This window comes from Heterodontus francisci, chromosome 35, assembly GCF_036365525.1.
Source record: "Heterodontus francisci isolate sHetFra1 chromosome 35, sHetFra1.hap1, whole genome shotgun sequence".
NCBI classification, from domain to species: domain Eukaryota; kingdom Metazoa; phylum Chordata; class Chondrichthyes; order Heterodontiformes; family Heterodontidae; genus Heterodontus; species Heterodontus francisci.
The window spans coordinates 7953077-7975290 of NC_090405.1; positions in this window are offsets into that span (position 1 = coordinate 7953077).

A 22214-nucleotide genomic window follows, 5' to 3' on the forward strand; every position below is an offset into this window, starting at 1 on the left:
TGCAGAATAAGTTTTTGTTTTCCCTTACATTGGTTATTCTTGCGGATTGTCCTGATGAGTGCAAGACGAAAAGCTTAGACAACACGACTCTGTTTTCAAAAATAACCTATTTCACAAATTTCACAGTACCACCCCAAAATAAATCAGAACATGTTTCATGATGATTCCTAAAAGTTTCCCTTTATGAATCCAATGAAAAATTGCAGGATTTGCTTTTAGGTTGAACACATCTCACTGGAAAATACCAAATCCATTCAGGCCATAGACACATTTGTTCAGTCTAAAAGGTTTTTAGCCTGCATCTGCTGCCTCTTTGCATAGTTTCAGAAACACCTCTGATAAATATTGCCGTGCAGAGATAGAGCAGTTATGTCAATTTACCTATACTCCAAGACCATGTGGCCAAAATATCTGAAAGTGTTTTAAGAGTACTTTTCGAATTTTCAGTGTCCACTCAAATATCTGTATCACGCAGTTATTCTTCAAAACCCCAAGCTTTCGCCTTATAAGGTAAATTTGCAAGTTGTTCAACACAAAACATCCTTTGTCACAAAGTTTGTTTCACATTGTCTGGCAACTCAGAATAAATTCCAAACTCGCTCCAATTATCCCACTCCCTTTTTTTGTCTCACCTATTGTTTGCTCCTCAAGATTATAAGCAGCCACCAAAAGTTCAGTCATAAGGAATTCTGCTACTAGACCTGTTCTCTGTTGGCTTTATTGCATCGTTGAATTAATTCAAGTTATGGACTCTACTTGCACTGTTATGTCTGCCGGGACTACTGTTGCAAGCTCTCCCTATTTGACAGCACTGTGGGTGCACCTGCACCAGGCGGACTGCAGCAGTTCAAGATACACATGGTACACACTGCTGCCACTGTGCATCGGTGGTTCAGGGAGTGAAAGTTGTGGATGGGATGCCAATCAAGCGATCTGCTTTGTCCTGTACAGTGTCTAGTTTCTTGTTTGCTGTTGGAGGTGCTTCCATCCAGGCAAGCAGCGAGTATTCCAACAGACTCCTGATTATGCCTTGTAGATTGTGGACAGGCTTTGGAGAGTCAGGAGGTGAGTTACTCAACGCAGGATTCCGAGCTTCTGACCTGTTCTTGTAAGCACGGTATTTATATGGCTACTCCAGTTCAGATTCCGGTAAATGGTAACCCCGAGAATGTTGATAGTGGAGGATTCAGCGAATGTAATGCCATTGAATGTCATGGAGAGATTGTTAGATTCTCTCTTGTTGTTGATGGTCATTGCCTGGCATCTGTGTGTTGCAAATGTTACTTGCCACTTATCAGCCCAAGCCTGGATATTGTCCAGGTCTTACTGCAATTCTACACGGACTGCTTCAGTATCTGAGGAGTTGTAAATGGTGCCGAACATTGTTCAATCATCAGCGAACATCCTCATTTCTGACCTTATGATTGAAGGAAGCTCATTGATGAAGCAGCTGAAGATGGTTAGGCCTAGGACACTACCCTGAGGAACTCCTGCAGTGATGTCCTGGAGCTGAGATGATTTACCTCCAACAACCACAACCATTTTCCTTTGTTCTAGGTATGACTCCAACCAGTGGAGAGTTTCCCCCCCGATTTCCATTGACTTCAGTTTTGCCAGGGCTCCTTGTTGCCATACTCGGTCAAATACTGCCTTGGTGTCAAGGGGCAGTCATTCTAACCTCACCTCTTGAATTCAGCTCTTTTTTTCATGCTTGAACCAAGGCTGTAATGAGGTCAGGAGCTGTGTGGCCCTGGTAGAACCCAAACTGAGCGTCACTGAGCAGGTTTGTGCGTAGCAAGTGTCGCTTGATAGTCGATGACACCTTCCATCACTTTACTGATGATTAAGAGTAAACTGATGGGGTGGAAATTGGCTGGGTTGTTCCTGTCCTGCTTTTTGTGTACAGGACATACCTGGGCAATTTTCCACATTGCAGGGTAGATGCCAGTGTTGTCGCTGTACTGGAACAGCTTGGCTGGGGGCGCGGCTAGTTCTGGCACACAGGTCTTCAGTACTATTGCCGGAATGTTGTCAGGACCCATAGCCTTTGCGGTATCCAGTGCCTTCAGTCGTTTCTTGATATCACACGGAATGAATCGAAGTGACTGAAGTCTGGCATCTGTGATGCTGGGGACTTCAGAAGGAGGCCAAGAAGGATCATCAACTTGGCACTTCTGGCTGAAGATTGTTGCAAATGCTTCAGCCTTATCTTTTGTACTGATGTGCTGGGCTCCCCATCATTGAGAATGGGGATCTTTGTGAAGCCACCTCCTCCAGTTGTTTAATTGTCCACCACCATTCACGACTCAATGAGGCAGGACTGCAGAGCTTAGATCTGATCCGTTTGTTATGGGGTGGCTTAGCTCTGTCTATCGCAAGCTGATTACGCAGTTTGGCAGGCAAGTAGCCCTGTGTTGTAGCTTCACCAGGCTGACACCTCATTTTGACCAGATTCACAATATATATATTAATGATTTAGATGAGGGAACTAAATGCAACATCTCCACATTTGCAGATGACACAAAACTGGGTGTGAGGGTGAGATGTGAGGAGGATGAAGAGAGACTTCAGGGTGATTTGTACAAGTTGAGAGAGTGGGAAAATGCATGGCTGATGCAGTATAATGTGGATAAATATGAGGTTATCCACTTTGGTAGCAAAAACAGGAAGGCAGATTATTATCTGAACGGCTATAAACTGAGAGAGGGGAATATGCAACGGGACCTGGGTGTTCTCGTACACCAGTCACTGAAGGTAAGCATGCAGGTGCAACATGTGGCAAAAAGGGCGAATGGTATGTTGGCCTTCATAGCAAAAGGATTCGAGTACAAGAGCAGGGTTGTCTTGCTGAAATTATCCAGGGCCTTGTTTGGGCCACACCTGGAATATTGTGTGCAGTTTTGGACTCCTTATCTGAGGAAAGATGTTTTTGCTATTGAGGGAGTGCAGCAAAGGTTTACCAGACTAATTTTTGTGATGGCAGGACTGATGACTGAGGAGAGATTTAGTCGGTTAGTATTATATACGCTGGAGTTCAGAAGAGTGAGGGGGGATCTCAGAGAAACCTGCAAAATTCTAACAGGACTTGACAGGATAGATTCAGGTAGGATGTTCCCAATGCTGTGGGAGTCCAGAACCAGGGATCATTGTCTAAGGATACGGGGTAAACCTTTCAGGACTGCGATAAGGAGAAATGTCTTCACCCAGAGAGTGGTGAGTCTGTGGAATTCACTACCACAGAAAGCAGTTGAGGCCAAAACATTGTATGTTTTCAAGAGAAAGAGTTAGATATAGCTCTTGGGGCAAAAGGGATGAAAGGATATGGAGGGAAAGAGGGAACAGGTTACAGAGTTGGATGATCAGCCATGATCATAATGAATGGCAGATCAGGCTCGAAGGGCCGAATGGCCTACTCTTGTTCCTATTCTCTCTGCTTCTATGTATGACCCTGGCATGCCCTCCTGCAATCCTCACTGAACCAGGGTTGGTCTCGTGTCTTGATGGTAACAGTAGAATATGGAATATGCCAGGCCTTGATGTTACAGATTGTGGTGAAGTACAATTCTGCTGCTGCTGATGGCCCACAGAAACTCAGGGATTCCCAATTTTGTATTGCTAGATCTGTTCTAATTCTATCCCATTTCGCACGGTGGTAGTGCTGCACAACACAATGGAGCGTATCTTCGAAATGAAGGCTCATAAAGAACATTAAACAGACATGGCAGAACAGATGAAGTGCCTTAACTGGAACATGTGGGAGCTTGCAGAGAGGATTATGCTGCTGGACAAGCAGATCTGAGATAAATGTCTGCAGCTCAAGTAACTAGGTCTCGGATTTGTTTTATTGCAGTCTGAGCTGCATGCACTGTGCACCCTCAGAGAGGGGCAGAATTACCTAGACTCAACCTTGCAGGAGGTAGTCACACCCCTTAGGTTAAGTTGAAATTCGGAGTTAGTGAATGGTCAGGGAAAGAAGGATGAGTACGTGAGTCAGACAGGTCTGGAGATCCAGCATTTAATGATAGAGCATCCTTGGCCCTTGACTTTGACCAACAGGCATGAGTTACTTGCTATCTGTACGAAGGAGAACAAGGACAGGATGGGCAAACTGACCACAGCACCATGGTATAGGAAGCTATTCAAGTGGGGCAGTGAAACAGGATGTGGCAATGATAGGTGACACTATATTCAGGGGATAGATACTTTTATCTGCAGCTCTGACCTCTAGTTCCAAAAGTTGAGTGTCTGCCCAGTGTCAGGGTGAATGTCACCTCACATCTGGAGATGAACTAGGATTGGGAGGGGAAGGATCCAGTTGTCAGGGTCCACATGGCAAGAAACAACATAGAAAGTAACAGGAATGATGTTCTGCTGAGTGCGTTTGGGTATTTCGGGTACCAATTAAAATGCAGAACCTCAAACGTAATAATCACTGATTATTAACTGGGCCACACTCCAATTGACCAGTCTGGGATCAGGTTCCTGGTGATCCTCGGGATCTGGGTAAGGCTTTGAATTAAAAGGGTAGGGGAGGTTTCAGGTGAAGAGAGATTGCGAAAACTATAGGGAAAATTCCAGGCAACAGAGCAGTGCAGCGATTTAACTACAGACAGCAGAGTAGGACAGGAACGGACAGAGAGTATAACGGTAAAAGTGCACCAGGGAATAAGGTCTCTCCAAACAATAATAGTAAAACAATAAAATTAAAGCCTCTTTCTCAGAATACGTGAAGATTTCATCTTAACATGGATGAACTAGTGGCACAAATGAAGATAAATGTTTAGATCTGATTGCCATTTCGATCCCGAATTGATTTGATTGTTGAAGTCATCAACGGGCATGGCCGAGCAAAGGGACAGAGCATAAACATGGGTGTTCGAGCAAAAGAGAGTTGTGAGTGGAGGGTTGGTTTTAGTAGGGCTGGAGAATGTTCCTGATATGGAACATATTATCACAAGTAATGATCTACACACAAGGATCAGAACTTTAAATTCAGGATTTTGGAGGCCAAGGACCTAATGTAGTTCAACAAGAATATGCCAGGCATAGAGTGGAGCTTGGATGGGAAAGGATGTGAGTTTCGAGATGACAAGAGCATGGATGAGAGTTTCAACAGCACTTCGACGATGGAGTGAATGGAGGAATTTGATGTTATGGAATTAGGTGGTCTTTGTGATTGGAGAATATGAGTTCCTGAAACTCATTGTGGGGTTGAATGGGAAGCCAAGGTTGCAGACATTATGTGTCCAACTAAGCCAAAGGCCAAGGAGCAGTAGTAGAAAGTGGAAAGTGCAGAGTTTGTGCTGTGGACTTGAAGATGGTGGCTCCGTCCTCCCAATGTATAACTGGAGAAAACTGTGACTTATAAATACTAAACGTCATTCAAGCAATCTGAAACTCAGTGGCATTGTCAGGGTTGAGTTGTGTAATGGAGAGGTAGAAATATGTGCCGTCAGTGTGCATGTGGAAGCTGACCCTATGTGTTCTGATAATATATTCAAAGGGCAGCATGGAGATGGGAAAGAACCGCTGGAGAGCTAGAGTAGATCCTTGGAGGCTCCAAGACAAAACCTGAAGTTACTTTTGGATAGCAGATAAGAGCAGAAATACAAAAGGACAGTACCAGTTATCAGGCTAATGGATCAGAGACATTGAAGGCAAATTGTGTGGTCAACCTTATTAAAGATTACAGGGAGACTGAGGAGGTCTTATGGAGGGATTGTGCACCACAGTAACAGTCACAGAAGATTTCACTTTTCTGGGGCCGTTTGAATATTGAGGTCGGGGTGGAAACCTGATTGACGAGATACAAACATGATACTGTGGGAAGGATGTGCACGGATTTGGGAGACAACAACATGTTGAAGGGATTTGGAGAGGAAAGGGAAGTGTGAGATGGGATTGTAATTACTTTTTCAAGAATGGAGGGGATGTGCCTTGACGTTTGAGGAAGGGGTGACAATAGTTGTTTTGAAAGGGATGGAAAAGAAGGTGAGAATGGAGACACATGCCAAATCTCAACTAATATGGGGACCAGGAACAGGAGTGATTATTATTCGAGTGGAAATAAGCTCAAGGTTGCAGGAGGAGACTTCAAGGACTAGACACATTTGCTTAGAGATTGAGGGGAGATAGGAGAGCAATTGGTGAAAGCAGTTTTTTCAGGATAGAAAGGATTGGTTTGGTGGACAATCGCAGGCTGCTTTCAACAGGAGCAGGTGAACAGTTGCTTTCAACGTGAGAGAGGCAAAGACATTGCTGACTTTATGACTGAGGTAAGGGAGGAGGATGTAAGGGAGAGGGGTCAATAATGTTTGATGATAGAGAAGAAGAGATACAGGGGCTATCATTGCATTCCAGGATGACCCTGGAGAAATGACCACATAGCGATCAGTGAGGCCCGATTAATGTGGTCCAACATGAACCAGCTGTGGAGCAGAAACACTCAAGAATCGCTCCCATGGACTAAGGACAGCAAATATGAGGCCAGAACAGGACATTCTCTGAGTGACAGAGACAGTCAATGTACCGACAAAGACTAGATGTTTCTCTAACATTTGAATCCACCTTGGCCTCTTTTTGAAGGTTTTTTTTCTGCATTTGTGCCTTTTCGAACCATGTAAGTTTGTTCTTGAAAAACAAAATTGTTGTCATGAATTGATCCAATGGTCAATTGTAATGACTGTCAGAGCATGATTACCGAAGCTTGTTCTGAATGAGCAGAGTATACCATTTAGTGTTACTGCTTCCTTATGGGGAATTAATTTGATGTCTTTTAATGGTGTACAGTACAGTTGCTGTAAATCCACAAATCCAGCAGTGAAATTGACATTGGGATATTTCATGTTATATCATTTTGTTTATCTACATTAATATTCATCAATAATAATCTGGTAATTATAAACGACCATCCAGAATATTGTTAAAGGTAATCAGTCTTCTCATTGTCATTCACCTGCCCACAATGAATAGAAAAGCAAGTGTCTAGTAAACCTATAATCCCTGCCCCAGATCAATGTTCTTTAATTGTTATTGACACAATTTCCCATTCAGTGTAAACAAATATTACACCCCATTCTTGAACTCCTCTCTGAATTTCCTCTGTGTCAGTTCATAGATACAAGTGTTTGTGCAGGAACTGAGAAGCTGCAACATCAACCCAACTTGTTGGGCAATATATATCGGGTTACTGTAATATTTGTCTGTATAGTAAACGTTTTCCACTGGCCGGTCTATCACAAGGACAACAAACGTCATCCACAACAGTATGAAATTTGCCGAAAGAGTGAAAAGTAAAATCATGGAATTCCTCCGATTCTTCACCTCTGGATCATTCTGATTCTGAATGTTGCTCCGGAGTCCCTTGCGGATTCTGTTTGCCATTATAATGTGTCTGACGGTCAAAGCATTAAACAACAGAATTAAAAGGATTGGTAAGATAGGGGTTATGATGCCGTTGATACACTCGTATGTCCTCCACAAGGGGCAAGTGAGGTAATCAGCAGGAGCAACACAATACCAAGGTACATTGTCAATTATAAATACAGGGTCAACTGCATAGTAATAGGGAATATTTACAAGACAGCTCACCACAAACAAGATGGTGATAACCACAGTCGCTGTTTTCTCTGTGTTATATTTTGATTGCAGCTTCTGACAGCAAATTGTTACAAAGCGATCAAAAGTGAAGGTGACGGTAAACCAGACGGAACATTCTAAAGCTGCAGTGTATGTGACAAGGTTTACCCTACACACTGGAGTTATAAACAGGAAACTAATTGGAAAGTACATGATATTAATCCAGTGTAATATCACATGGATGATAATCACCATTAGATCCGCCACTGCCATGGCAACCAGATAGCGAGTGATACATTTGGAGAGACCACACTTTCCTCGAGACAAAATCACAATCGCCAGCAAGTTAACTGTAAGAAACAGAAAACATGAAATTTACCTCAACACTGTCCCCAAACATTTTTGAAGAATCATTTAAAGTTGAATAAGACAGCCTGAAAATATAAGATTTTCAGATCTGAATTAAATGCACGTTTAATTTAAAGAACTATTTATTTGTAGCAGGGAAATCTGTGGCAAAAGCAGGTATGGGAAAATTAAAGTGTTAAACAAGTTCTGGCCCTCAGAGAGCGAAACATATGCTGTGGTAAAAGCCAAAAGTATTGTCGTTTTTTCTGGAGAATTCAGGGACCCAAAACACGACTGTCTCCAAAGGCAAGTAGTTGCACATCAGCTGCGCTCTGTTGGGTTCTAATGATACTACCTTCAACAACAACGCTTCTGATATGTCTTCCTTTTTCCTCAGCTGTGGTTGAGAAGACCCTCAACCAAGTCTGAACCATTTCCCGTAACTCTGCCTAAACCTTCCCCTCTCTCCCAAAACTGTGACCTGGTTTCCCTTGCCCTCACTTCCTACCCGACCAGTCTTCACATCCAAATGTCATCCTCCGCCATTTCCAACACTTCCAGTGTGGTACCTCCACCAAACACATCGTCCCTTCCCCTCCCCTCCCCTCTCAGTATTCCAAAGGGACGATTTCCTCCGTGACACCTCGTCCCCTTCCCACAGCATCTTCCCATGCAATCGCAGGGTGTGTGCTACTTCCGCTTTCATTTCTTCTCTCTTCACTATCCAAGAGTGCAAAGCCTCATTCCAGGTGAAGCAGGAATTTACTTGTACTTCTTTCATTCAAGTATATAATATTCACTGTTCACAATGTGATTGCCTCTACACTGGGGAAACCAAACAGAGTTCGGTGGCTGATTTGCGGAACACCTCCAATCAGTCCAGAAACATTACCCCGAGCGTTCTGTCGCTTGCTATTGTAATTCACCACCCTGTTCCATGTCATTGGTCTGCAGCAGTGTTCCAGTGAACATCAACGCAAGCTCGAGGATCAGCAGCTCATCTTGAGCTTTCTGCACTCAACAATGGGTTCAACAATTTCAGAGCATGACTGTCTTTTCATTCCATTTTCTTCCATTTTATTTGTTTTATTTTACTTTATTCCATCTTTAACCATGGGCCTGTCTTCACTTGTTTTTCAGGTTTTTACTTTTGGACAGATCTGTTCATTTCTCTACCATTAAGACTCTCTCTAGACTTTGTCTTTCTATATTGCTGAGCACTCCTTTGCCTTTGTTCCATGACAGCTTTGTCATTTAATCTCTTTTGCCCTCTGCCCTATCACACACTTTTCCTTTTGTTCTTCTTTCCCCTCCCAATTTTCACTTGATCAAAGCCTGTCACATTCCTAACCTTTGCCGGTTCTGATGAAATGTCACAGACCCTAAACTTTAACTCTGTTTCTGTATCCACAGAGGCTGCTAGACCTGCTGAGTATTTCCAGATCTTAATGTTTTTTATTTCAGATTTCCAGCATCTGCGGTATTTTGTTTTTATTATTCTGGAGAGTATACTGTTAGGTTACGGTCTGTGCAACATGGAGAGCACACTCTCGTCCTGTTACAATACAGACTGTCCAACATGGGAAGCGCATGCTTGCCCTGTTAGGCTAATGTTTGTACAACATTGACAGTGAACTCTCCTGTTCTTTTAAAATATTGACCAAGCAAAGTGAAGAATGGAAAAATCTCGAGGGGTGGCTCATGCGCCAGTAACAGAAATCACCAGGAGTTCCCTTCCACTTCCATTGAAAAACAAAATCAAAGCTGAATTCAAATCCATGCAAACAAGAGAAACTTCTGCTGTTACATAAAAGGTCAACATGAAATAAAATAATAATACAATAACTCCTAGAATTCTCAGTTAAACGTGTAATCCCCTTCACAACATCAAGACATTTAAAATTGCTCATTTGTTTCTGATCTGATGTCCATGCAAACGCTATGAAAATTTTCTACTGCAAATATTAAAGGGAATTGATATTTTAGCATTTTCTGTGCTGAAAATTCAAGCTGCAATATAAGTTTAATTAATAAATCACATTGAGAAAACATGACAATCACTTGCTCCTTAACTGATGCCATCAAAGAGGGTAAACATAACATGAAGAGTCACACATTGATATTCATCTTTCACCGCGTCATTTAACTGTCTTACCAGGAATACTGATGGCTGCAAGAATCGGGTAGTAAATGAGCTCGACCTGATAAATTACAGGGTATCCCATTCCTTCTGTGAAGCATAAATGCAGAAACTTTTCCACACAAACCGATATTAATAGGACAGAGAAACCTCCATGGGGGCAGTCAACCAGGGAATGTTTTCAGGGATATTAGTTACAGTCCAGTGAATAAACTGATGTAATGAACTATTTTCTGCACACAATAGAGAATATGGAAAACAAAATAAACGCAAATTCCGAGAAATATTTTTCATAAACTGCTTTGCAACTACTTTCATTACGATCTCAAAGTGTTGATGCGGCCGAACAGTCACAGGAATAATAACCCTGGTGTTAATGTGGATGAATAGTATAAGGAACAATAGCCCTGGTGTTGATGTGGATGAACAGTCTCAGGAACAATAGCCCTGGCGTTGATTTGGATGAACAGTCTCAGGAACAATAGCCCTGGTGTTGATGAGGGTGAACAGTCTCAGGAAAAATAGTCCTTGTTCTAAGTTGGATGAACAGTTTCAGAAACTATAGTCCTGGCGTTGATGTGGATGAACAGTGGCAGGAACAATAGTCCTGTTGTTGATGAGGATGAACATTCTCAGGAACATTAGCCCTGGTGTTGATGTGGATGAACAGTCTCAGGAATAATAGCCCTGGTGTTGATGTGGATGAACAGACTCAGAAACGGTAACCCTGGTGTTGATGTGGATGAACAGTCTCAGGAACAATAGCCCTGGTGTTGATGTGGATGAACAGTCTCAGGAAAAATAGACCTGGTATTGATGTGGATGAACAGTCTCAGGAACAATAGCCCTGGTGATGAAGTAGATGAACAGTCTCAGAAACGATAACCCTGGCGTTGATGTGGATGAACAGACTCAGGAACAATAGTCCTGCATTTGATGTGGCTGAACACACTCAGGAACAACAATCCTGGTGTTGATGTGGCCGAACAGTCTCAGGAATAATAACCCAGGTGTTAATGTGGATGAACAGTATCAGGAACAATAGCCCTGGTGTTGATGTGGATGAACAGTCTCAGGAACAATAGCCCTGGTGTTGATGTCGATGAACAGTCTCAGGAAAAATAGTCCTTGTTCTAAGTTGGATGAACAGTTTCAGAAACAATAGACATGTTGTTGATGTGGATGAACTGTCTGAGGAACAATAGCCCTGGTGTTGATGAGGGTGAACAGTCTCAGGAAAAATAGTCCTTGTTCTAAGTTGGATGAACAGTTTCAGAAACAATAGACATGTTGTTGATGTGGATGAACTGTCTGAGGAACAATAGTCCTGGTGTTGATGTGGATGAACAGAGTCAGGAACAATAGACATGTTGTTGATGTGGCCGAACAGTCTCAGGAAAATTAGTCCTGGTATTGATGTGGATGAACAGTCTCAGGAACAATAGCCCTGGTATTGATGTGGATGAACAGTCTCAAGTACAATAGCCCTAGTGTTGAAGTAGATGAACAGTCTCAGGAACGATAACACTGGTGTTGATGTGGATGAACAGTCTCAGGAACAATAGTCCTGCTGTTGATGTGGATGAACAGACTCAGGAACAATAGTCCTGGAGTTAATGTGGATGAACATTCTCAGGAACAATAGCCCTGGTGTAGATGTGGATGAACAGTCTCAGGAACAATATCCCTGGTGTTCATGTGGATGAACCGTCTCAGGAACAATAGCCCTGGTGTTGATGTGGATGAACAGTCTCTGAAAATATAGCCCTGGTCTTGATGTCCATGAACTGTCTCAGAAACAATAACCCTGGTGTTGATGTGGATGAACAGTCGCAGGAACAATAGTCCTGGTGTTGATGTGGATGAACAATCTCAGGAACAATAGCCCTGGTGTTGATGTGGATGAACAGTCTCAGGAACAATAGCCCTGGTATTGATGTGGATGAACAGTCTCAGGAACAATAGCCCTGGTGTTGCTGTGGATGAACAGTCTCAGGAACAATAGCCCTGGTATTGATGTGGATGAACAGTCTCAGGGACAATAGCCCTGGTGTTGATGTGGATGAACAGTCTCAGGAACAATAGCCCTGGTATTGATGTGGATGAACAGTCTCAGGAAAATAGCCCTGGTGATGAAGTAGATGAAAAGTCTCAGAAACGATAACCCTGGCGTTGATGTGGATGAACAGACTCAGGAACAATAGTCCTGCATTTGATGTGGCTGAACACACTCAGGAACAACAATCCTGCTGCTGATGAGGATGAACAGTCTCAGGAACAATAGCCCTGGTATTGATGTGGATGAACAGTCTCAGGAACAATAGCCCTGGTATTGATGTGGATGAACAGTCTCAGGAAAATAGCCCTGGTGATGAAGTAGATGAAAAGTCTCAGAAACGATAACCCTGGCGTTGATGTGGATGAACAGTCTCAGGAACAATAGCCCTGCATTTGATGTGGATGAACATTCTCAGGAACAATAGCCCTGTTGTTGATGTGGATGAACAGTCTCAGGAACAATAGCCCTGGTATTGATGTGGATGAACAGTCTCAGGAACAATAGCCCTGGTATTGATGTGGATGAACCGTCTCAAGTACAATACCCCTGGTGTTGAAGTAGATGAACTGTCTCAGGAACGATAACACTGGTGTTGATGTGGATGAACAGACTCAGGAACAATAGTCCTGCTGTTGATGTGGATGAACAGTCTCTGAAAATATAGCCCTGGTCTTGATGTCCATGAACTGTCTCAGAAACAATAACCCTGGTGTTGATGTGGATGAACAGTCTCAGGAACAATAGCCGTGGTGTTGATGTGGATGAACAGTCTCAGGATCAATAGCCCTGGTGTTGATGTGGATGAACAGTCTCAGGAACAATAGCCCTGGTGTTGATGTGGATGAACAGTCTCTGGAATAATAGCCCTGGTATTGATGTGGATGAACAGTCCAGGAACAATAGCCCTGGTGTTGATGTGGATGAACAGTGTCATTTACAGTAGCCCTTGTGTTAGTTGTAGGTGTTAAATTTGATTCAATCACATTCTGTCCAGACAGAACTCTAAGGCTAAGTGAATAGCCTGAGAATGAAATGTTAATTCTTGGGTAGTTGTCCAGAATTTTAACAGAGATATTGGGATTGCGAATAGAGAAAGGCTTCCATGTGATAACAGCCTAAAAATGTTAAGCATGTGGGACTTTTGAATTCCAGCCTTGGATGTTCTGTTTGTTTATCTCACTGCAGCCCAGATCAGATTTGGACAAATCCATTTATTATCTGGAGTCTTGCCATGCTGCAAAGCCATTTCACATCCAATGATTACACAGAGAGTACGGGGGAGATCTGCTTGTCTATTTGTTTGCTACCCGTGAAGTATAAGTAGAGCTTCTTCCGCTGTGCAGATGAACAATTGCTATCGTAAATGCCTTATACTATTTATGAGGTCCCTGCCCCACTCTTAGCCAGTGGAACTGCTTTTGCCTCACCTTATTTTGGAAGGTTAAAGAGCCCTGTGAAGTGCCGCCAACACTGAATATTGTGAACACACCCTCATGTCCGAGTCGCTGCCTGTTACTGAGACACAATGAAGTCCATGTGCGATGATATTAACCCAGCCGTGGGTGTAACTCAGTGGTACAGTGCCGACTTTGCCTGTGTAGCCCTTGGTTTAAAACCCCGGTACCATTAGATTCATCAAATCTTAAAACACAGCGCGATTCTTTTCAGCCCATGCTGGGACTTTGAAAAATTAATGTAATTAATCCCACTTCCCTACTGAATCCCATTTGTCCTGTCAATGCGTAATTTACATATATTTACTATCCCACCCCTTTTCGGAGTCTATTTCAGGTTCCAACACTGAACAATGAGGAGATGCTTAACTTGTATAAATAATTGGTTAGGCCTCAGCTGAAGCAATGTTTGGGACCATACTTTAGGACCGATATTAAAGTCTGAGAGATTTAGCAGAATTATATAAGACATGGGTGACTTCTGTTCTGTGGACAGACTAGGATTGTTGGGTTAGTGTGAGGGGAGGTTTAATAAAGGTTTTAAACACGATGAGAGGTTTTCATAGAATCAGCGTTGTCTTAGATATACTATGGTTAGAGAACCGCACATAGTTTTTGTCTTCATCATAAGATAAGATTATAAAAATACTGGAGGAAGTGTGAAAAAATTGTAAGAATGGCATTGTCAGTAAGATGGTAGAACTTTAATGAAGGATTGGACAGAATGGGACTACTTTCTCTCCAAAAGTGGAGTTTGAGAGTAGACAGAGTTCTTTATCATTATGACGGGGTTGAATCAGGTAGAAACAGAGGTGCTTACACTTGGACGTGAGGAAATTTAACATTGAAGCAAAGAACCATCGAATCACAGGAGGACATTGATCGTGTCTATGCTGGACTCGACAAGAGCAACACAACTCATCCCACTCCCCCACCTTTTCCCTATATTTCCCGCAATTCTTTATATTCAGATAATTATCTAATTCCCATTTCAATGCCACGATTGAATATCCCTCCAACACACTCTCAGACAGTGCTTTCCAGATCCAACTACCAGCTGCATCAAAAAATAATTTTTCCTCATGTTCTTTGGTTCATTTGCCATTCATGTTAAATCAGTGCAAAAGTAAAACGGGAAAGGTAGCCAAACCATGGCTTGCAAGGGAAATTAGAGATATCATTAGATCCAAGGAAGAGGCATATAGATTTGCCAGGAAAAGCAACAGACCGGAGGATTGGGCGCAGTTTAGAAAGGAGGATCAAGGGATTGATTAGGAAGGGAAATATAGAGTACAAAAGCAAACTTGCAGGGAACATAAAAACTGACTGTAAAAGTTTCTATCGGTATGACACAAAGGTTGGTGGAGTTGCGGATAGTGATGAGGGTTATCAGAGGATACAGCAGGATATAGATCGGTTGGAGACTTGGGCGGAGAAATGGCAGATGGAGTTTAATCCGGACAAATGTGAGGTAATGCATTTTGGAAGGTCTCATACAGGTGGGAAGTATACAGTAAATGGCAGAACCTTAGGAGTATTGATAGGCAGATAGATATGGGCATGTAGGCGCACAGGTGGCAACGCAGGTGGATAAGGTAGTCAAGAAGGCATACAGCATGCTTGCCTTCATTGGTTGGGGCAGAGAATATAAAAATTGGGAAGTCATGCTGCAGCTGTACAGAACTTTAGTTAGGCCACACTTCGAATATTGCGTGCAATTCTGGTCGCCACACTACCAGAAAGATGTGGAGGCTTTGGAGAGGGTACAGAAGAGGTTTACCAGGATGTTGCCTGGTCTTGAGGGCATTAGCTATGAAGAGAGGTTGGATAAACTCGGATTGTTTTCACTGGAACGACAGAGGTGGAGTGGCGACATGATAAAGGTTTACAAAGTTACAAGCGGCATGGACAGAGTTGATCGTCAGAAGCTTTTTCCCAGGGTGCAAGAGTCAGTTGCCTGGTGACATAGGTTTAAGGTGAGAGGCACAAAGTTTACAGTGGATGTGCGAGGCAAGTTCTTTACACAGAGGGTGGTGAGTGCCTGGAACCTGCTGCCGGAGAAGGTGGTGGAAGCAGGTACGATAGCGTCGTTTAAGAGGCATCTTGACAAATACATGAATAGGATGGGAATAGAGGGATACGATCGCCGGAAGTGCAGAAGGTTTTAGTTTAGGCAAGCATCAAGATCGGCGCAGGCTTGGAGGGCCGAATGGCCTGTTCCTGTGCTGTACTGTTCTTTGTTCTTTGGAGGTGAAGAGAAAAAGATTGGTGAAGACAAATGCAGGTCCCTTACAGTAAGAAACAGGGAATATATTATGGATAATAAAGAAATGGCTGACCAACTAAATGCATACTTTGCTTCTGTCTTCACAAAGGAGGACACAAATATCATACCAGAAATGTTGGGGAACACAGGGTTTAGTGAGAGAAAGGAACAGAAAGAAATCAGTATGAGTGGAGAAATGGTGTTGGGGTAATTGATGGGATTGAAGGCCAATAAATCCCCAGGGCCTGATGGTATGCATCCCAGAGTAATTAAGGAAGTGGCCCGAGAAATAGTGGATGTATTGGTGATCATCTTCCAAGATTCTATAGACTCCGGAACAGTTCTGACAGATTTGAGGGTAGCTAATGTAACCCCACTACTTAAAAAGGGAGGTAGAGAGAAAGCAGGGAATTATAGACCAGGCAGCCTGACGTCGGTAGTGGGAAAAGTCTGGAGTCCATTATCAAAGATTTTATAGCAGAGCACTAACAGCACAGTGGTAGAATCGGGCACAGTTAGCATGGATTTACGAAAGAGAAATCATGCTTGACAAATCTAGTAGAATTTTTCGAGGATGTAATTAGTAGAGTTGATGAGTGGGAGCCAGTGGATGTGGTTTATTTGGACTTTCAGAAGGCTTTCGACAAAGTCCCACATAATAAATTAGCATGTAAAATTAAAGTGCATGGGATTGGGGGTAGTGTAATGTGATGGATAGAAAATTGGTTGGCAGACAGGAAACAAAGAATAGGGATAAATAGGTCTTTTTCCGAATGGCAGGCAGTGATTAGTGAGGTACCCCAGGGATTGGCACAAGGACCCCAGCTATTCACAATATACATTGATGATTTAGATGGGGAACTGAATGTAATATCTCCAAATTTGCAGATGACACAAAAAAGGATGGGAGGATGAGTTGTGAGGATGTTGCAGAGAGGCTTCAGGGTGATTTGGACAAGTGGAGTGAGTGGGCTAATGCATGGCAGCTGCAGTATAATGCGGATAAATGTGAGGTTATCCACATTGGTAGCAAAAACAGGAAGACACATTATCATCTGAAAAGCTATAAATTGTGAGAGGGGAATATGCAGCGAGACCTGGGTGTTCACGAACGCCAGTCGCGGAAGGTAAGCATGTAGGTGCAACAGGTGGTAAAAAAGGGCAAATGCTATGTTGGCCTTCATAGCGAGAGGATTCAAGTACAGAAGCAGGGATGTCTTGCTGCAATTATACAGGGCCGTGCTGAGGCCACACCTGGAATATTGTGTGCAGTTTTGGTCTCCTTATCTGAGGAAGGATGTTCTTGCGATAGAAGGAGTGCAGCGAAGGTTTACCAGACTGATTCCTGGGATAGTGGGACTGACATATGAGGAGAGATTGAGTCAGTTAGCATTATATTCACTGGAGGTAAGAAGAGTGAGGGGGAAATCTCATAGAAACCTATAAGATTCCAACAGAAATTGAAAGGGTAGATGCAGAAAGGATGTTTCCGATGGTGGGGGAGTCCAGAACCAGGGGTCATAGTCTAAGGATACGGGGTAAACCTGTCAGGACTGAGATGAGGAGAAATTTCTTCACCCAGAGAGTGGTGAGTCTGTGGAATTCTCTACCACAGAAAGCTGTTGAGGCCAAAATCTTGCATGTTTTCAAGAAGGAGCAACATATAGTTCTTGGGTCCAAAAGGGATCAATTGATATGGGGCAAAAGCGGGAACAGACGACTGAGTTGGATGATCAGCCATGATCATAATGAATAGTGGAGCAGGCTCGAAGGGCCAAATGGCCTACTCCTGCTCCTATTTTCTATGTTTCTATGCTAATTACATGAATTACAAGGGGAAATTTGAAATGAAAAACAAGGAACCAGGTTTCTTGTGCAAGGGTGTAGGGTACAGTATCGGAATGGCATTAGCCGATGCAGCAGAGCTTCTGGGAATTGAAAATGTGTCCCTCAGATTCTTAATAACTTTAACCAAGGTTAAATTGATAGAACTCGCCTCAAAATTGGGGTTAGAGTTAAAATCAGGTGCCACAAAAGTAGAGATATTTGATGTAATCATCCAGCAATTGAACTTGTAGGAAGAAGAAGAACTAGCAGATAGTCAGTCAGGGAGTGATGTGGTGATATTGACTAGAATACAGTTATAAACGAAAAAAAACCATTGAGCAAGACAAATAAAAAGAATTAAGAAAACTTGACAAGGAAAAAAAGAAAAAAATGAAAAGAAATAGCATCGGAAAGACTTGATTTGAATTTCAGAGAGAAAGTGAAAAAGGAGCAAGGGAATCAAATTTTAAAAAATGGAATGCAGACAAAGGAGTGTTATTGAATCCAGGATAAATTCCAGTCAGGAAGAATCTGAATCCAGCCCAGGACCCAATGGGAAGCTGTTTAAATGTATACAAGCTGTCCTGAAGTTTACAGAAAGAGATGGCGAGGCATGTTTTCATATCTTTTGAAGAAGTAGCCAAACAAATGAAATGGCCAAAGGAAAGCTGGCCAGTGCTTGTGTAAAGCAGGTTGATGAGCAGAGCTCATGATATTTTTGCCATGCTTCCTGAAGAAGTTTCTGCAGATTATGAGATAGCAAAAAAGGCCATTCTTGTTGCCTATGAGTTAGTCCCGAAATCTTACCGTCAGAAGATTTGGAACTAATGGTGATTGGCTGGGCAGACATATGTAGAATTTGAGCGGGTGAAGGAAATTAATTTGATCGCTGGATACGTGCATTCAGGATGGAACCCACGTATGAGAACCTGAGAGAACTGAATCCATTGAAAGAGTTTGAAAATTGAAACCCTGCAGTAGTGTGCACTCATGTAAATAACATGAAAGTTTTAAAAGCCAGGAAAGTAGCAGAAGTTGCTGATGATTTTGAGCTTGTGAATAAGCCAAAACCTTTTATCCATCACCCCCATAAACCCGAGAAGGACAGGAAGTTGGAGAGTGAAAGGAAGGCAAGTATCCAAGGACAAGAGAGAGCAGCTGGGAATGCCCCAGGATCACCTTCTCAGGCCAGAAAGGAATGTGCTGAGGGTAGAAATGAGGACAGCAAGCCGAAGTATTATCATTGCCACAAGGTAGGACATCTTCGGTCAGAATGCTGGAAGTTACGAGGTAAACCCATGAGACTTGTTGAGATACACAATACTACTGCAGAGAAAGCGACTCTGACTGAGAGTACAGCAGACCAGGTTGTAGCTGTAATGGTAGCTTTAAAACAAGACACAAAAACGAGAAGTAAGTGTCGTAAGTAAGGATAAGATACCTGAAAGTTATAATGAATTCTTGTAAAAGGGAAAAGTAACTCCATATATTTTAAGGAAGATAGAAAAACCTATCATTATACCGAGGGATACAGGAGCTACCCAAACCATTTTGCTGGGGAAACGTTAAACATTTCCACCAGAGAGCGCGCTGAACACTAAAGTTTTAATTAATGGAATTTGTGGGGAGGATATCCCCGTACCTTTACACAGAGTGCACCTAAAATGTGACCTAATATCTGGGATGGTAACTGTAGGAGTTGTCGATAGTTTGCCAGTAGAGGGAATTGACCTACTCTTAGGAAATGATTTGGCTGGATCAAAAGTATACGTTTCTCCTATAATTACAGATAAAACAAGTGAAGTTAAAGAAACAGAAGAATTACAGAAACAAATTCCGGGAATATTTCCTATGTGGGTAGTTACCTGAGTAATGGCTAAAGAGGTTCCATTGTCTGAGGTTAAATTTTCATCACAAACAGATAGCCGAGTATCTGAAAAATGTATTTGGTGATTTGGATAATCCAGGTGAGCTGTTTAATAAATCTTCTGTAATTGCAGCACAACAAGCTGATCCACAGTTACATAGAATAGCACTGTCGGCTCTGACAGAAACTGACGCAAAAGGAGTTCCAGAAGGCTATTATGTTGAGCATGGTGTTCTGAGGAGGAAATGGCGACCGCATCACAGACCTGCAGATGAACACTGGACAGTTATTCGACAGATAATGGTACCACATAAGTATCACCAGAAATTATTAAGGTTATCACATGGCTGTCCTCTAGCAGGACATAGGCGGATTCAGAAGATAAACTCACGTATAAGTTATTACTGGCCAAGCCTTACAAAGAACGTGCGGCAATTTTGTAGGCCATGCCATTCATACAAAATGGTGGGAAAACCGCAACCTACCAGAAAACCAGCACAACTAATTCCCATAGCTGGACGTACAGCCAACAAAATCGGAACTCAGTGATGCCATTGATTCTCTAGCCAGCAGAAATGCCCCTGGGAAGGATGGCATTACTCCTGAAATCAACAAGAGTGCCAAGCCTGATATACTTTCAGCACTGCACGAACTGCTTTGCCTGTGCTGGGAAGAGGGAGCAGTGCCACAGGACATGCGCGATGCCAATATCATCACGCTCTCTAAGAACAAGGGAGACCACGCTAACTGCAACTACCGTGGAATCTCCCTGCTCAGCATAGTGGGGAAAGTCTTTGCTCGAGTCGCTTTAAACAGGCTACAGAAGCTGGCTGAGCGTGTCTATCCTGAGGCACAGTGTGGCTTTCGAGCAGAGAGATCCACCATTGACATGCTGTTCTCACTTCGACAGCTACAGGAGAAATGCCGTGAACAACAGATGCCACTCTTCGTTGCTCTCACTAAAGCCTTTGACCTTGTCAGCAGACGTGGTCTCTTCAGACTACTAGAAAAGATTGGATGCCCACCAAAGCTGCTGAGTATCATCACCTCATTCCATTACAATATGAAAGGCACAATTCAGCATAGCGGCGCCTCATCAGACCTCATTCCTATCCTGAGTGGTGTGAAACAGGGCTGTGTTCTCACACCTACACTCTTTGGGATTTTCTTCTCCCTGCTGCTCTCACATGCATTCAAGTCCTCTGAAGAAGGAATTTTCCTCCACGCAAGATCAGGTGGCAGGTTGTTCAACCTTGCCCGTCTAAGAGCGAAGACCAAAGTACAGAAAGTCCTCATCAGGGAACTCCTCTTTGCTGACGATGCTGCATTAACATCTCACACTGAAGAGTGTCTGCAGAGTCTCATCGACAGGTTTGCGGCTGCCTGCACCGAATTTGGCCTAACCATCAGCCTCAAGAAAACGAACATCATGGGACAGGACATCGCAAATGCCCCATCCATAAATATCAGTGACCACACTTGAAGTGGTTCAAGAGTTCACCTACCTAGGCTCAACTATCACCAGTAACCTGTCTCTCGAGGCAGAAATCAACAAGCGCATGGGAAAGGCTTCCACTGCTATGTCCAGACTGGCCAAGAGAGTGTGGGAAAATGGCGCACTGACACGGAACACAAAAGTCCAAGTGCATCAAGCCTGTGCCCTCAGTACCTTGATCTATGGCAGCGAGACCTGGACAATGTACGTCAGCCAAGAGCGACGTCTCAATTCATTCCATCTTCGCTGCCTCCGGAGGATCCTTGGCATCAGGTGGCAGGACCGTATCTCCAACACTAAAGTCCTCAAGGCGGCCAACATCCCCAGCATATACACCCTACTAAGCCAGCGGTGCCTGAGATGGCTTGGCCATGTGAGCCGCATGGAAGATGGCAGGATTCCGAAAGACACATTGTACAGCGAGCTCGTCACTGGTAACAGACCCACCGGCCGTCTTTGTCTCTGCTTTTAACTCGTCTGCAAACGCGACATGAAGACCTGTGACATTGATCACAAGTCGTGGGAGTCAGTTGCCAGCGATCGCCAGAGTGGTGGGCAACCATAAAGGCGGAGCAAAACCGTGGCGAGTCGAAGAGACTTAGCAGTTGGCAGGAAAAAAGTCAGAAGCGAAAGGAGGGAGCCAACTGTGTCACAGCCCCGACAACCAATTTTACCTGCAGCACCTGTGGAAGAGTCTGTCATTCTAGAATTATAGCCACTCCAGGTGCTGCTTCACAAGCCACTGACCACCTCCAGGAGCTTACACATTGTCTCTCGAGACAAGGAGGCCAAAGAATATTAAGGAACCATTAAGTAGAGTATTGGTAGACTGTGTCTTGCCAAAAAAAAAACAGGACATCAATATATACTTACTATCATTGATATGGCTGCTTGATTTCCAGTGGCCATTCATTTGAGGACAATTACTGATAAAGTTGTAGAGAAGTTAACCCAATTCATTACGAGGTATGGATTACTACTTGAAGATGAAGCGTATCAAGGTTCTAATTTCATGTCAAAAACTTTTCAAGACGTTATGAACAATTTGAGTATCAGAGAGTTAAAATCTTCAGCATATCACCCACAGACACAGGGGGCTTTAGAGACGTACTATCAAACTCTCAAAACAATGATCAGATCACACTGTCACAAATATCTGCATGATTGGGAGAAAGGGCTA